This window comes from Peromyscus maniculatus, chromosome 13, assembly GCF_049852395.1.
Source record: "Peromyscus maniculatus bairdii isolate BWxNUB_F1_BW_parent chromosome 13, HU_Pman_BW_mat_3.1, whole genome shotgun sequence".
Classification (NCBI taxonomy): Eukaryota; Metazoa; Chordata; class Mammalia; order Rodentia; family Cricetidae; genus Peromyscus; species Peromyscus maniculatus.
In genome coordinates this window covers 41,882,067-41,896,454 of record NC_134864.1, presented here as the reverse complement: position 1 = coordinate 41,896,454, position 14,388 = coordinate 41,882,067, and positions in this window count along the sequence as shown.

The window sequence follows — 14,388 nt, the reverse complement described above, 5'->3', positions numbered from 1 at the left end:
GGGGTTTCTGCTTTGCTCACTGAGGCCTGGGGATCTTCAGGAACTGGGGCTCGCTCAGAGTTTAGGCTCAGAAGAGTGATAAGGAGGAGCCAAAAAGGCTGGATGAAGTCATGTTACAGGGGCTGGGGAAGTGGATCAAAGAGAAAAACCGGACTTTTCTTTCCCAAGCCAAATCTTCATCCCACCCTCCTTTCCTGAGCACCATAGTGTGCACAGCATAGTGTGATCCAGAACAACGTCCCTAGCACAGGCCTTACCCGTCTCCTTCTGGCTCTTTGAAAATACAGCTCCAGTGATGGTTGATTTTGATTGTCAGCTTGATTGAATTAAGGAGCGACACACCTTTGGGTGTGACGGCAAGGGTGTTTCCAGGGGGGATTAATTGAAGTGGGAAGGCTGGCTTTGAAAGTGGATCATCCCATCATAAATTGAGGTCTCTCCTTGAGTAAAAAGGAACAAAGGAAAAGTCCATCGGAACACCAGCATCCTCAACCCTGTCCTCCTTCAGACCCAGCAAGATGTGAGCAAGTCACCTCGGGTCACCAGACAGCTGATAATGCTGTCATACTTTCCCTGCTAGGATGTGCTGGATTGCCACTGAACTGTGACTCCAAGAGACCTATCCCCTCACATTGCTTCTTCTCAGGTATTTGGACACAGCAATGAGGAGGTAGTTAATATAAACCCCCAGTTCTTTGACTCTTCTTTTACCAAGATGCGAGATGTCTCCTCTCCCCTTGAACCTGGCCTTGAGACTCCCTGACAAATGAATACGGTAGAAGAGGTGCTTTGCCAGCTTCTGGACCCGGGCCTCCAGAACTGGCAGCTCCCACTTCCTGTCTCTTGAGACACTCTTGGGACCTAGCCACCACGATGAGAGAATGCCAAGGCAGCCCATGAGGAGGAAAGGCCAATGTGGAGAAGGGCCGACTCTCCAAGTCCACAGGCCTGGCCAGGCACTTGGCCATCCCCAGCATCAGGATGCCAGCTCTGAGAGCAGCCATCCTGTACCCCACCCCCAGTCAAATGGCCCAGCTGGCAGGACATGAAGGAGAGATAACTCATTCACTCAGCTGCCCAGCCCAGGTTTCAGATCCACATTCCCAGTAGATGCCTGTTGCCCCCTTTGTCTCTAAGTCTCTGGATGTTTTGTTCCTGTAATAGAAAGCTAGGGATCCTGCCTGGGAAGAACCCGGGGTTCCTCTAGGTCTGTAAATGGCATTGACATTTTCCTTAAAACAGCCCTAAAACAGCTAGCCTGTAAAGTTGTCTTTCTCTGACAAGCAAATGCACCAAACATGCCCGCTCCTCTGAACGAAGGTGGCAGCGATCAAGCTGCCCCCTTACCCTCCCTTCTCACCCTGCTTCACCCTCCCAACCTTCTCCTAGTTTTTCCTCTTTCCCCTTTAGTAGCAGAAACCATCCTAGCCTCTGTCTCCCACAAGCTTCTCCTCACTGCGTGCCTACGCGGAATCTCAGGGTGTGTGTGTGTGTGTGTGTGTGTGTGTGTGCGCTTGTGTATCACTTAGAAATTAGCCATTCATCTCTTTAACTCTTTCTGTGTATGTTCCTCTGCATTTTCTAATTTTTTTCTGCAGTGGACAGAGATTGGATAGCTTCCAAAGCTAATGTTCATGGTTCACCAGATTTCACATTCTGACGAATTTCCTTCCAGTCTTTCATCTGTATTCAAACATCTGCTGTGTGTTTGAGACCCTGCCATAAATACAGTCTTGAGTCTTGACTTTCCGCTGTCCTTTATATTTTAGGAGTCTCTTTCAATAAATATTTTCCCAAAGCCAACTTTAATGACTTTATACTGCCCTAGCATACATAGACTTCTTTATAGTGTTTTAGCCTAAATAACTTATTTAATTATTTTCTTAATTTGTTTAATAGAATTTATTTGACATTTAGATTGTGATATGCATATATATTTTATACACAGACATATACACATGTGTGTATGTCACATCCTTATACATAGACTTCTTTGAACCTTTACATTTTTAGTGTTTTCACTTTTTTTCAATTTATTGCTTACTTAATAATAATAATAAGCACATTATTATTATTATTACTATTATTATTATTAGTAGTAGTATTAGCAGTAGTGGTAGTAATAGTAGTAGTAGTAGTAGTGGTAGTATACTTGCATGGTATGCCACACATGCCATGACACACATGTGGAGATCAGAGAACAACTGTTAGGAGTCAGTCAGTTCCCTCCTTCTACTCACGTGAGACCTGGGGCTCACACACGCGTTACCAGGTTGGTACAGCAGATGCCCTTACCTGCTGAGCTGTCTTTCTCAGCCCTGCTCTTTGTTCTTTTGAAACAAGCTCTTGCTATGTAGTGCAAGCTGGCCTTGGGCATGAGACCTGCCTTCCTTTGTGTGTGTGTGTGTGTGTGTGTGTGTGTGTGTGTGTGTGTGTGTGTGTATGTAGTGCTGAAGTTATAGGCATGCTCCCCCTGGGCCTAACTGCCTCATGTTGATTCTTGATAGAATAGCACAAAAGTTCAGAATCTAGCCTTCAGAATGCTGGCTTGTTACCTGGGGGCATCTCCTAAGCTTTAGTCCCAGGAATGGAGAGTCCAAAGGAAGACGAGATCAGGACAAGATAAGAGATGTGGATGTGGATGGCAGAAAAGACTCTTGAACTTGGCTCACAAGTATCTCAATGTCCTGGGAGACAGTTTTTGTTTCATTATCCAAACCTACTAAGAGAGAAAAGGAGAATTAGCAGTGGACACATGGAGAGATGTCATCCACATATGGCCACATTTCCTTTTCACAAGGACTATGAGTTGAGACTGTCTAATGCTATAAATAACAAAAATGGGACCTAAGCAGTGAGGTAGCCTGTCCACGGCAGACAGCTGGTAAGAATGGAGCCCCAAAGTGAGACCTGGCTTGTTCAGATCCAGAGCCAGAAATATCAGCCCCTGGTCTGGCCCCAGGCTTTCCCTGTCGATGTAAGGGATGGCGAGAGACCAGGCTTCCCCTGCCTTTTCCTTCCCTCCTTGCTCGCCTTAAATGGCTCTTTCTCTGTTTGAATAGGAGTCAGTGAGATGACTACAGGGAACCTCTTTCCAAGGGTCACAAGAAATGGGACACCACCTCCTGGAAGTTACTGATCTTTATCACAGAAGTCTGCATACGAGGAAGGCCTCCTCTTCCAGGTCTCAAGCTGGTCTGGAAGGTCTTTGGGAATGCTTCTGGATGAGGGGTTCTGAGTTGATCTGACCTGCATTCTCCTGGTACATAAGCATAAGCCCTGCTGTGAGCAATGAGCAAAGGGGGCGCGGGGGGGGGGGGGGGGGTTTGGCCACCATTGGCTACTGGAATCAAGGACTATTGGTGGTGGGTGCTGGACCCATCTTCAGAGTCCGTGTCAGGGAAGGGCCACAGAGGGCAGTGAATGGTAGGGGGACATGCCTATCCATGTAAACCCTGTATTTAAAGCCTGGCTTGATGCAGGAAGATTTCTCCTCAATCAGAGTTTGTCTAAACCACCATTCTCCTGGCCACTAAATTGCGCCTACCCTTCAGGTTCCCTTTGCCTGATTTGCCCGCCCCCCCGCCCCGGGAGCCACTCCAGATGGACCCACATAGCTCTGTTTACATGCCGCATTCCGTGGGTAGCTTCATCTGGGGGTGACATTTAAGGTATTTTAAAACAGTAAGGGTGAGCCTGGTCCTCAACTAATCTGAACAGATAAATAGCTCTGTAGGAGCGTCTCCCAGAGGCCCTCTGTGGCAGCAAACATTAACTCCTTGGGTGCTGAACGGGATGAAATCTGCCTATGCCAGGAGAGAGTAGGTGATCGAGGGCAGGAGAGAGGAGCAGGGTAACAACTACTTCCCAAGGCAGAAGTTTGCCACTGTTATGAACTGGTCTGTCTGTACCAGCGCAAACAAGTGCGGCTGGAGCTTGTTTCTCCTGGTTTCTCGGGGTCACCATAAGTGTCTTCTCTGACTTCTTAAGAGTCACAGGCCCCCTTCTCTCCACATCTCTACACACAGCCCAGCCTTGGCTTCTAAAATCTTGTTCTAGCAGCTGTCATATTCCAACTTGTCGGGGACAAGCTTAATGTGACCCAGGGCCTTTTCCCAGTTACATAAGTGGCGCGCGCGCGGGGTCACCCACTCTCTTGTGCTATGTCTTGACGTGTCCTTCATGGGTTGCCTTTCCTCCACCACAAGGTGGGATGGGGTTTAGAAAAGCCAGTCTCTGTAGCCCACTCAGTCCCTAAAATGACCAGGTCCGTTGTCCCCCGCATTGTGGAATGATGAGGGAGTCTCAAATGTTCAGAATGCCCACTGGTTCCAGTGCTGATACAGCCACAGTCTAGCTTCATCCCTAACAGTAGGGATAACCATAGGAGAGTCGGGCAGGTTCAATAAGTTCACCCTAGTGCCACATGCAGAACATTTGACACTCAGTCACCCCCAGGGAGCGTCATCTATTTCTGCTGCCTCTGGTTAACTATAGTTCTCCCGGATGCTGGGGTTTCCCTTCCCCCTAACTAATTGATGCTCAAAGCAGCCACAGCTGAATCCCTGGTTGAGCGACCATGAGTGGGTGACCACCAGGCGGGTCCCACATTGGGAGGACGAGAAGCTGACATTCACTGACGGTTCGTTCGGGACAGATCCCGGACTAGACACTGACTGTATATTGCCCCATCCGATCCTCACCCCTAACTCCTAAGGGCAAGGAAGCTGGGAAAGGTGGGAGCCGTGTTGCTGACAAGTTTGTAGATTCAGACTTAGGTTCATGGGCCTGCATGGCAGAGCCTAAACCCACCCAGGCATGAATTCTGTTGGGAAGGCAATTCCTTTTCTAACTATTTTTTTTCCGTCCCCCCCCCTCAAAGCAGAAAGTTGACACTCGTGTTTAGAAATGAGACTCATGGGGAGCGGCATTCTCCCTAAAGCCATCTCCCACTTCTTTCAAGCCAGGCTTAATGACCCAAACTGCCAGCAAGGATGAAAGAATCTTGTTAATGAAGTCCTCCACCACGGGAAGAAGATGAAAGAAAAGAGGAAGAAAAAAAAGAAAGGGGTGGGGGAGGGAACAATCCTTCACAAATATTTTCTGTTAATAAATTCCATTTTGCCTCTAAAATGTTTGCCAACTATCTAAGTGGACGGATTTTTCACATACCAGGGCAAACCATAGCCGAGAGGCCTCTCCGGTCGGTCGGTCTGCCTGCCTGCCCACAGACTCTGTGTCGACAGTCTCCCTGGGGGCAGCATCTTGTGGAGTGTGTGGACATTGAACACTTTCAAAGAGCCAGATGATTTCTTATTCTTTTATTTTAAATAATTTTATTACATTTTATTTATTTAATATTTTTTATTTTGTGTATGGGAAGAGGAGGGATACAGACACTGCCACCGTGCGTGCGTGCATGTGTGCATGTGTGTTGTGTATGGGTGTGTGAGTTTTCTCCATCTACCATGTGAGTTTTGGGGGAATGACATGCTAACCTGTATGCTTGTATACCACATGGCTGTCTAGTACCCATGGAGACCAGAAGAAGGCATCAGGTCCCATGGAACTGGAGTTACAGATGGTTATGAGCTACCATGTGGGTATTGGGAAGCCAAGCCAGGTCTTTGAAAGAGCAACCATTGCTCCTAACCACTGAGCCATCTTTGTAGCCCCCACAGTGACTTTTTATTCTATAAGATCACGGAGTCAGAGACTTGGGTGGTCAAGAGCCATCTAGGTTCATAATACCCAGGCCTTAGTCTGCATTCCAGGTAATCTTTCCTTTCTCTTCTTTAGCTGCTACTTCTTATCACATGATGCTGGAGGCTAAGAGCGTACCGGTAAGTAGAAGGTACTCGTGACGGCACTTCCTGTGTGCAGAAAGAGATGCGGCATCCTGACAGGACTCGGCTGGTGGATAGCACACATAACCAGGGCCATCTTTAATCCCTCTCCATGAGATACATTTTGCAATTGAAAACTTCCTTTTAGCATAAACTGTTTGACCCTATAATTCAATTTCTAGTATTTATTCTTATATGTGTGTGCACATATATGCAAGTATAGTAATATAATGAGGTAATATTTGTTTATAACAAATTCTTTGTCAATATAATGCTTACAGCAGCAAGTGACTAGAGGTATCCCTTAAGTCTTCCAATACGGTGTTGGATTAAAAACACCATGGTATATCCTCGATGGGATTCTTTCCAGCTATAAAACACATGAGTTAGTTTTACATAGAGACTCATAAAATAATCTCCAAGAGATATTGCTAGGAGAAAAGAGCAAGGTAAGAGGAGGGAAGTTAAGCAGGTTCCTGTGTTCGTAAAGCAAAGGAGGCCAGCAAAATGGTGCTTCCCCAGAAGCCTAGCATTTCGGTGGCAGAGGCAGGAAGATCAGGAATTCAGGGTCATCCTTGCCTACATCATGAGTTGCAGGCCAGCCTGGGCTACAGGAAACTGTCTCAAAACCAAAAATGAAGAGAGACAGTGGTGGGGATTAAAAAAAAAGAATATGCTTTGTGTGCATCTGTGTGTGTATGTGTGTGTGTGTGTGTGTGTGCGCGCGCGCGCGCGCGCGCGCGCGCGCGCACGCGTGCATGCATGTGTGGGTGCACACATGCCATAATGTGCATGCAGAGATTAGAGGACCTTTGAGACCCTGCTTTTTTGCTTTTGCTGTGGTTTCCAGGAAGTGGACTCAAGATATCAGATTTGCAAAGCAAATGCTTTTACCCACTGAGTCATCTCACTGGCCCTTCTTCAAAAATTTAATTAAACTCTTTTTTTTTTTTGGTTTTTCGAGACAGGGTTTCTCTGTAGTTTTGGAGCCTGTCCTAGATCTCACTCTGTAGACCAGGCTGGCCTCGAACTCACAGAGATCCACCTGGCTCTGCCTCCCGAGTGCTGGGATTAAAGGCGTGCACCACTTTTAACTTTTAAAGAGGTGAGGACAGTAGCAAAATAAGGTGCACATGCACCTTTGGTGAGGTGGGAGCAGCCACATGGTTTTATCTGTTATTCCTGTGGGGTAATGTTGCCAGCTTCCGTATTGCCAGGTCCTTCAATTCTTCAAGAGACTAGAAATACCATGTTCGAAAAAGGATCTGACTTACAAATGGTGGCTCAAAGTTAAAACCAAAACCAAAACAAAACAAAAAAACCAGAAGCCATTGTGTTAAATGGAGTAGGCATATGGCCATGTTCTCTCTGAACCTGACAACACATGATCCCTGCCATGGAGGCTCCAACACCCACCAGGAAGCTACCATCATCACTGAGGACAGTGGGGACAAGAGCCACTTGGGTCAGGGGAGGCAGGATGGCAGGACCAGCCAACTATGTAGAAGATAAAGACTGATGTGTGTGGCTATGATGAAATGAAATGGATATATGATGACAGTCAGATGCAGGGGATATGGGACAAAGAAATGGGAGATAACTATCAGATAAGTGAACTTAAGAGGTTTGTAGAATGGGATAACTTGAAGACAAAATTGGAGTAAGAATGGCCCTCACAAGGAGACTTCAATTTTCGCCTCATGACCACCATCTTCAGTGATTTTTAAAAAAAAAGCCATGGAATATTGATGATAATACCTTTCATATGAGGTGCATGCTAATCCATGAAGTGCACATACAGTGAAATGCATATGCTAAAACAAAACAAAACAAAAAACAACTTGTTGCTCTCAGTACTGGGTTCTGAATCCAAACCTTGAGCATGCGAGGCAGGTGCTCTACCACTGAGCTACCACTCCAGCCCTTAAATGGTAGTGTCGGAGACCTTTGCTGGACTTCACTCTCCAGCATCCTCTTCCTGGTTAGCAACTCCATCTCCTTGGCAACAGTTCCCGGTCCAGGGACATTTCCTGATCAATGCTAGCCTAGAAGATCAATTCTGGCACTATCATTAGGATTGAACCAGGGTTGGGAGCCTGAACTATTGCACCCATCTGGCTAGACGGAGGGGAACACGTCCGAGACAAAGCCAATAGTGTTCACACGGTGATAAGGAGAGAGAAATCAGGACCTGATCAAAGGATTAGTATCCGAGCCTAGCATTTTCAGATTACCCTTGAGCCAGCATATCCCTTTTTCCTCTTCATTATGTGCATTTCAGCAAACAAACGCAAGCTTCCACGGGTAGGAAACCACTTAGTGCGGAGTTACTTTTGTGTGTCACTGTAATAAGATACCTACCAGAAACGACTTAAAGGAGGGAAAGCTTGGTTCCTGGTTTAGAATGTCTCCGTTCATCGTAGCAGAGAAGCTATGGCACAGCCGTGCAGTCTGTGCTGTTCACACCATGGCAGACCAGGAGGCAAAGAGCACACCAGGAACCAGGGCATGCTCCAACCTTCAAAGACCTGCTCCTGCTGACCCATTTCCACCAGCTAGGCTCCATCCCTCGAAGGTTCCACAGTCTCCCAGAATAACTCCTCTAGCGGAGGAACGAGTGTGTGACACGTTCCCAGGTATGCAGGGACAATTTGGCTACTTCAGATTCAAATCATCACGTAGAGTGTCATCATGGGTAGCTTTAACCGTCGACTTGACAGCCTGGAGTCATCTGGGAGGCAGGCCTCAACTGAGGAATTGTGTGGATCAGACTGACTTGTGGCCACGCCTGGTGGTGATGGTAATGGTGGGAGATTGCCTTGACTGTCATTTGATGAAAGAGAGCCCAATCCACCATGGGCAGTACCATCCCTAGGAAGGTGGTCCTGAACTGTATAAGAAAAGAAGCTGAGTGTGAGCCGGCCTGTGGGCCAACTAGCAGGCAGCATCCTCCCTGGTTCTTGCTGTACTCCTGTGAAGTGTGTTCCTTGGCCAGAGGTAATGCTGTGGAGATTAGCAAACAGGACCTGGGATTATCAGATGAATAAACCCTTTTCTTGCTTAGGTTGCTTTTATTGAGAATGGTTTATTACGGCAACAGAAATAGAGCTGGGATGCTCAGTGTCTGGCATCCTGGTAGCCTGAGATTTTCTAGCTTCTTAATTTCCTTGGAGACTGTCGTTGGGAAGTAGCGTGGCTCTTAACAGCTGAGAGCGTCAGTTCCTGCCGGTAACAGCCCCACAGAAGTCTTGTGAGACGCTTTCATATCTGTGAGAACGTAGCTTCAGAGTCAGGTCTGAGCCAAAGGTGAAAGAGAAGGAGACAAAGAGCCAGGAGAGAGAGACAGGCAGGAGCCAGACTAGAGGGAAGAAGTGGGGCAAGGGAAGCTGATGCTGTTTTTAGATTCCAGAGCTCCGTGGGGAGGCTTGAGATTCTGTAGAACGGAAGCATGCAGGGCAGTCCTGGGGCTTTGGTGCCTTACAGCATTGCAACATTTGCTTCCAGGATGCACACCTGTAGAAAAACATCAAAGGGCTGACGCTGTTCAGGGCAGAAGTGAGGCCTCACTGGAGCTTAAAGCTGCTTGTGTGTGTGATCTGGATCATGCATTCGTGAGTGTGTGCGTGTGGTGTGTGGTACACGTGGTGTGTGGTATATGTGGTGTGTATCCTGTGTGGTATGTAGTATGTGTGAGTGTGGTATGTGTGGGGTGTGTGTGTGTGTTTGTGGTGTGTGATGTATATGTGGTGTGTGTGTATTGTATGTGGTGTGTATGTGTGGTGGTGTGTGGTATATGTGTGTGTGGTATGTGGTGTGTGTATGGTGTTTGTGTGTGTGTGTGTGTGTTTGTGGTGTGTGATGTGTGTGTGTGGTATGTGGTGTATGTGTGTGGTGTGTGGTATATGTGTGTGTGGTATGTGGTGTATGTGTGAGTGTGTGTGTGTGTGTGTGTCCAGAGTGGTATCCAAGTCCCACTTACCTCACTACCTTCTTGAAGAACTTAACTGACGTACGGAATCTGCTAGAAAAAAAGTGTTTTATTGTTATTGGTTGGTTTGGTTTGAATTAATTAATTGAGACAGCTCATTATGAAGCCTGCCTTACCTGGAAATTACTATATAGTATAGGCTAGTCTCAAATTCCGAGATCCACCTGCCTCTGTCTCCTGAGTCTTGAGACTAAAGTTGTGTGTGTCAACATGTACAGCTGGCTTGATTGAATTTTTGTTTTTGTTTTTTATTTTTATCTTTATTTATCTGTCTACCTGGCAGAGTGTCTTCTCACATGAAGCCTAAGATTGTCTTCTCACATGGATCCTGAAGAGTGTCTTCTCACATGGAGCCTAAGAGTATCTTCTCACATGGATCATGAAGAGTGTCTTCTCACATGGAGACTAAAAGAGTGTCCACTCACATGAGCCAAAGAGCATTTTCTCACACAGAATCTGAAGAGTGTCTTCTCACATGGAGCCTGAAGAATGTCTTCTCACATGGGGGAATTTCTCTCACAAGTTACACAGTGTGACTTTTTCTCTATGGGACCTGTTAGCATTAACTGGAAAATATCTGATTAAAAACTATGCATATTTAAGAGTCATTCTTACTTCAGATTTTTGAAAGAAATTGTGTGAAACTGCAACGTGAGGACTAAATAGTCAGAAAAGCACCTAAATGAGGCTGGAAATCAATGGCATGGAGCACTTGCCTGGCTTTCGTGAAGCTTCGTCTCAGTACCACAAGACAACGACAAACTCCTAAATACCCTAATCAAAGCAGCAATGAAAATTATTGGTAAGGTCCTGGGCACTGAAGCTAGTGTGACAATTTTCAAAATCTGAGTTTGTTCACTTATTGGCCTGGAGACCTTGGATCTATCACGTTACCTCTTCGTTTCTCCGTTTTCTCGTACAAATATGAGGCTGCTTATGGCACCTGCCTTGGGGGATGTCACAGGAGTTAAGTGTGTTAACATGTGTGACAAACACTTAGAAGGATAGTGCCTGTTATTTAGATCCCGAGAGAGAACCTAAAACTGGGAAGGTAGGTCTGCATTGACCTTCAAGTCCCCATGGGTGAGGAGTTCTGCTGTTCATCTCTAGGGATGGGAAATTAAGTCTGGAGCTTGTGGGAGCTGATGTGGTGGCCCTGAAACACCAATACAAATTCAGGATCCTGGAAGGACAGTAATATCCTGAAAAAAAAAAAACAAACAAAAAACAACAACAACAAAACAAAACAAACAAAAACAAAAACTATAGGGTATAAAAAGCCCATCTGTAGCACAGAACATGGAAAAGAAGCTTGCTCATTTTGAACTGAACTCTAGCTCAGGACAGGGAAGCATCTCCTTTAAGAATTCAAAACCATCATCATGACCCTCTGGAATGTCAGGGTTTACATAAATAGTTCTTGTATGACCTAGGAATCCCTAGGCTAAGAAACAACATAGCATAAACTTTGGTCTGGGCCATTTACACCGTTTTAGAAACACATGCTGATTACACCAGATCGCTCCAGATGATAGCTCCACTAACGATGAGCTTGCAATCTTAAATCACGTAAGACACAAAGGGAAAAATGTGAGCAAGAGTCTGCAGGCCCAGCAAACAGCGGGATTAGGCCTTCCAGAACCTTAGATTGTACAGCCACCTTAGATCATGAACTAGGAGCGTTACAATGTCTAACAACATAAAATAAGGTTTTTGAAAACCACAAAGAATCTAGAAATAGAAGTAAAAATCAGTCAGATTTTAAACATAAAACGAATAGTATGTTTCCTTAGAGTCAAGAAAAGTTCATTAAGATTTAGAACTTCATGAACACACTAAATAGCATATTAGATATAGCTCAGGAAGAATTCAAGAAGTTGGAGCTAAAACTGGGAGATTATCTGTCTAGAGACTAGGTGGAAACTGACAGATAGTGACAGACAGCATATGATGGAAACATCCAACATGCATGGAAGAGAAGTTCAGAGGAGAATGTGGGGCCAACTGGGTGTGGAGCGTTTGGAGAGGAGGGGACGAAAGTTGAATGAACATGCGCTAAAGATGTTTGGCCCAGAAATCACAGCAACCCCCAAACTTGACAAAGAAAAAGCGGTCTTTTAGATGGACCACAGTGAAACTGCAGGGCACCAAGGGGAGGGGGAAGAACGTTTATAACAGAGAATGGGGAGAAGGAGGGAGTTCAAGGTCAGCCGAGGGTGCTGAGGCAGAAGCCACGAGGCCCTTGAGAGTCCTGGGACCCGAAACCCAAGAGGAAGCAGCATAAAGGAACTTCCGGTGGACTGATTGGGAGGCACACGGAGAGAGCAGCTGCAAAGCATACAGAAAAGCCAGGCCTGGTGGCACATGCCTGTAACCCCAGCTCTGGGAGAAAGGGACCAAACGTGAACAGGTTCAAACCGTGGCGACACAGTGAGATGCTACCTCAAAACAGGGCATTATGGGTAGATGGCACCGAAAGGCACATGGAGGATGCAGAGTGGGAGCAGAAGGCTGCCAAGAACTCTTGAATCGTTGCAAGGCTACAATGAGACAAAATAAATAGGTTTGTTAAGGAAAAGGAATTTTCCAAAGGATTCTTTTGCAGTGACTGTGGTGTGGAAGTGAACCTATTTTGGGACTCTTTGTTCTCAATTCCAAACTGCTAGTTTGTTTTGCTTCTTCTTCTTCTTTTTCTCTTAATCTTATTTCTAATGGCACAGAGGCTTTTCAGCGCTCTGATGTGTGCTCAGATATGTGCTGAGTAAACGTTGAGGAAATGCTTTCGTTTCACTTCGGATGAAGCATCCCTCGTGCAGCAGCGACGCTTTCGAACAGAAATGAAATACCCGAACCCACTTTTTCTTCTCTCTTCATTACTGTTAGCTCCGGCCGGTCTGCTTAGTCAGGTTGGTCCCAGCAAGACCATTGTCTGGTCATGGGGAAGTCCCTGAAATCCTGTCTTTGTGTGTGGCTTAGTATTTTTACTAATAGTAAAAGTCTCCTGAGCTGTTGGTGGTGGTGATGGAAAGTTGGGGAATAGTTACCCAGGAAACTTTAATAAAGAGTCAAGAACAGCCTGCTAATGAATGTGAGTGAATCAGAAGAGGCTAGCCCCGGGAAAATGCTGAGTTGGGCCGGGGACCACTAGACTCATTCAATCATTGATCCCGAAGCTTTTTCCTTACTGGCCTGTGAACTGAGGACACACTTGGGAGCACCGGGAAGAGTCTGTCCTCCCAGCTCATTTTCATTGAGTGTGACCGTGAGACTGCCTGCCAGGGACTTGAAGTATTGCGGGGTGGGCGCCTGTTCTCTGGCATGTCAACTGTAACGTGAGATACAGAGAAATCACTATGACTTGGCTTTAGAGGCATTATATAACGGAAGCAGCACAGACGCAGCCATGGGGAAATGTAAGAACTGGACTAGAGAGCAAAGAAAATAGCAAAAGTAGCTAAAGGGGAAAGAAACCATAGTGAATTAGCGAAGGTCGAAGGGTACGCTGAGCAGGAGGTGAACAGTGAAGAAGGTTCCTGGTAAGTCAGGCAGAGGCCGACCCAGAAATAGTCCTGTAAGCAAAGGTCAGAATAAACATGTATCTGGGGGCCTCTGGGTGGGTATCAAAGCCTGTTATGATAAGCATGTTATGAAAGGACCCTTTCTTTCTTTCTTTTTCTTTCTTTCTTTCTTTCTTTCTTTCTTTCTTTCTTTCTTTCTTTCTTTCTTTCTTTCTTTCTTTCTTTCTTTCTTTCTTTCTTTCTTTCCTTCCTCCCTCCCTCCCTCCCTCCCTCCCTCCCTCCCTCCCTCCCTCCCTCCTTCCTTCCTTCCTTTCCTTCTTACTTTTCTTTTTAGAATGCTTCTTCTGGCTATAGACGGGTGCTTCTATTACGGGAAAGAACCAGCGGATAGGGACGTCCACAAGGCAGACACTGAGTAGTTATGGGCAGGCCCCACCCACATGGCTGTAGTACACATGGGGCACAGGAGGACTCGGGAGACACTTCTGCAGGATGCACAGTAAGTAAGGGCTTGGTGACTTAATGTAGACTTGGAAGTAAGGAGAGAACTCACAAGGATGTTTGGGGTCGTGGCTTGAGCATCAGGCGGCTGGTAAAAGGTTCTCTTTTCCTGTGTAAGGACAGAGCTGTGGCCTGCAATGGAACAGGACAGGCAAGGAAGGCTCCAGGAAACAAGAGCCAGCTTGAGAGATGCGCAGCCTGGGCTGTCCGCCCTGTCGCAGGGTCCACCAGGGAGGACTTTGTGCTTAGCGGAATGTTCCGCGGTTTTCATCACTTCGGCAGAACACAGACAAAAGTCACTCAAGAGAGGAAGGGTTTGTCTTGACTCACAGTTTGAGGGTGCCATCTGTCACCATGGCGGCAGGAGCATGGGTCAGCTGGTCACATGGTGACCTCTCCAGGAAGCAGAAGGTGAGGAAGGCTGGGGCTCAGCTGCTTTCTCCTTTTCATTCAGTTCAAGATCCCAGGCCACGGAATGTCGCCGCTTACAGGTGAAGCCAGGCTGGACACTCCCTCACAGACATATGCAAAGTGT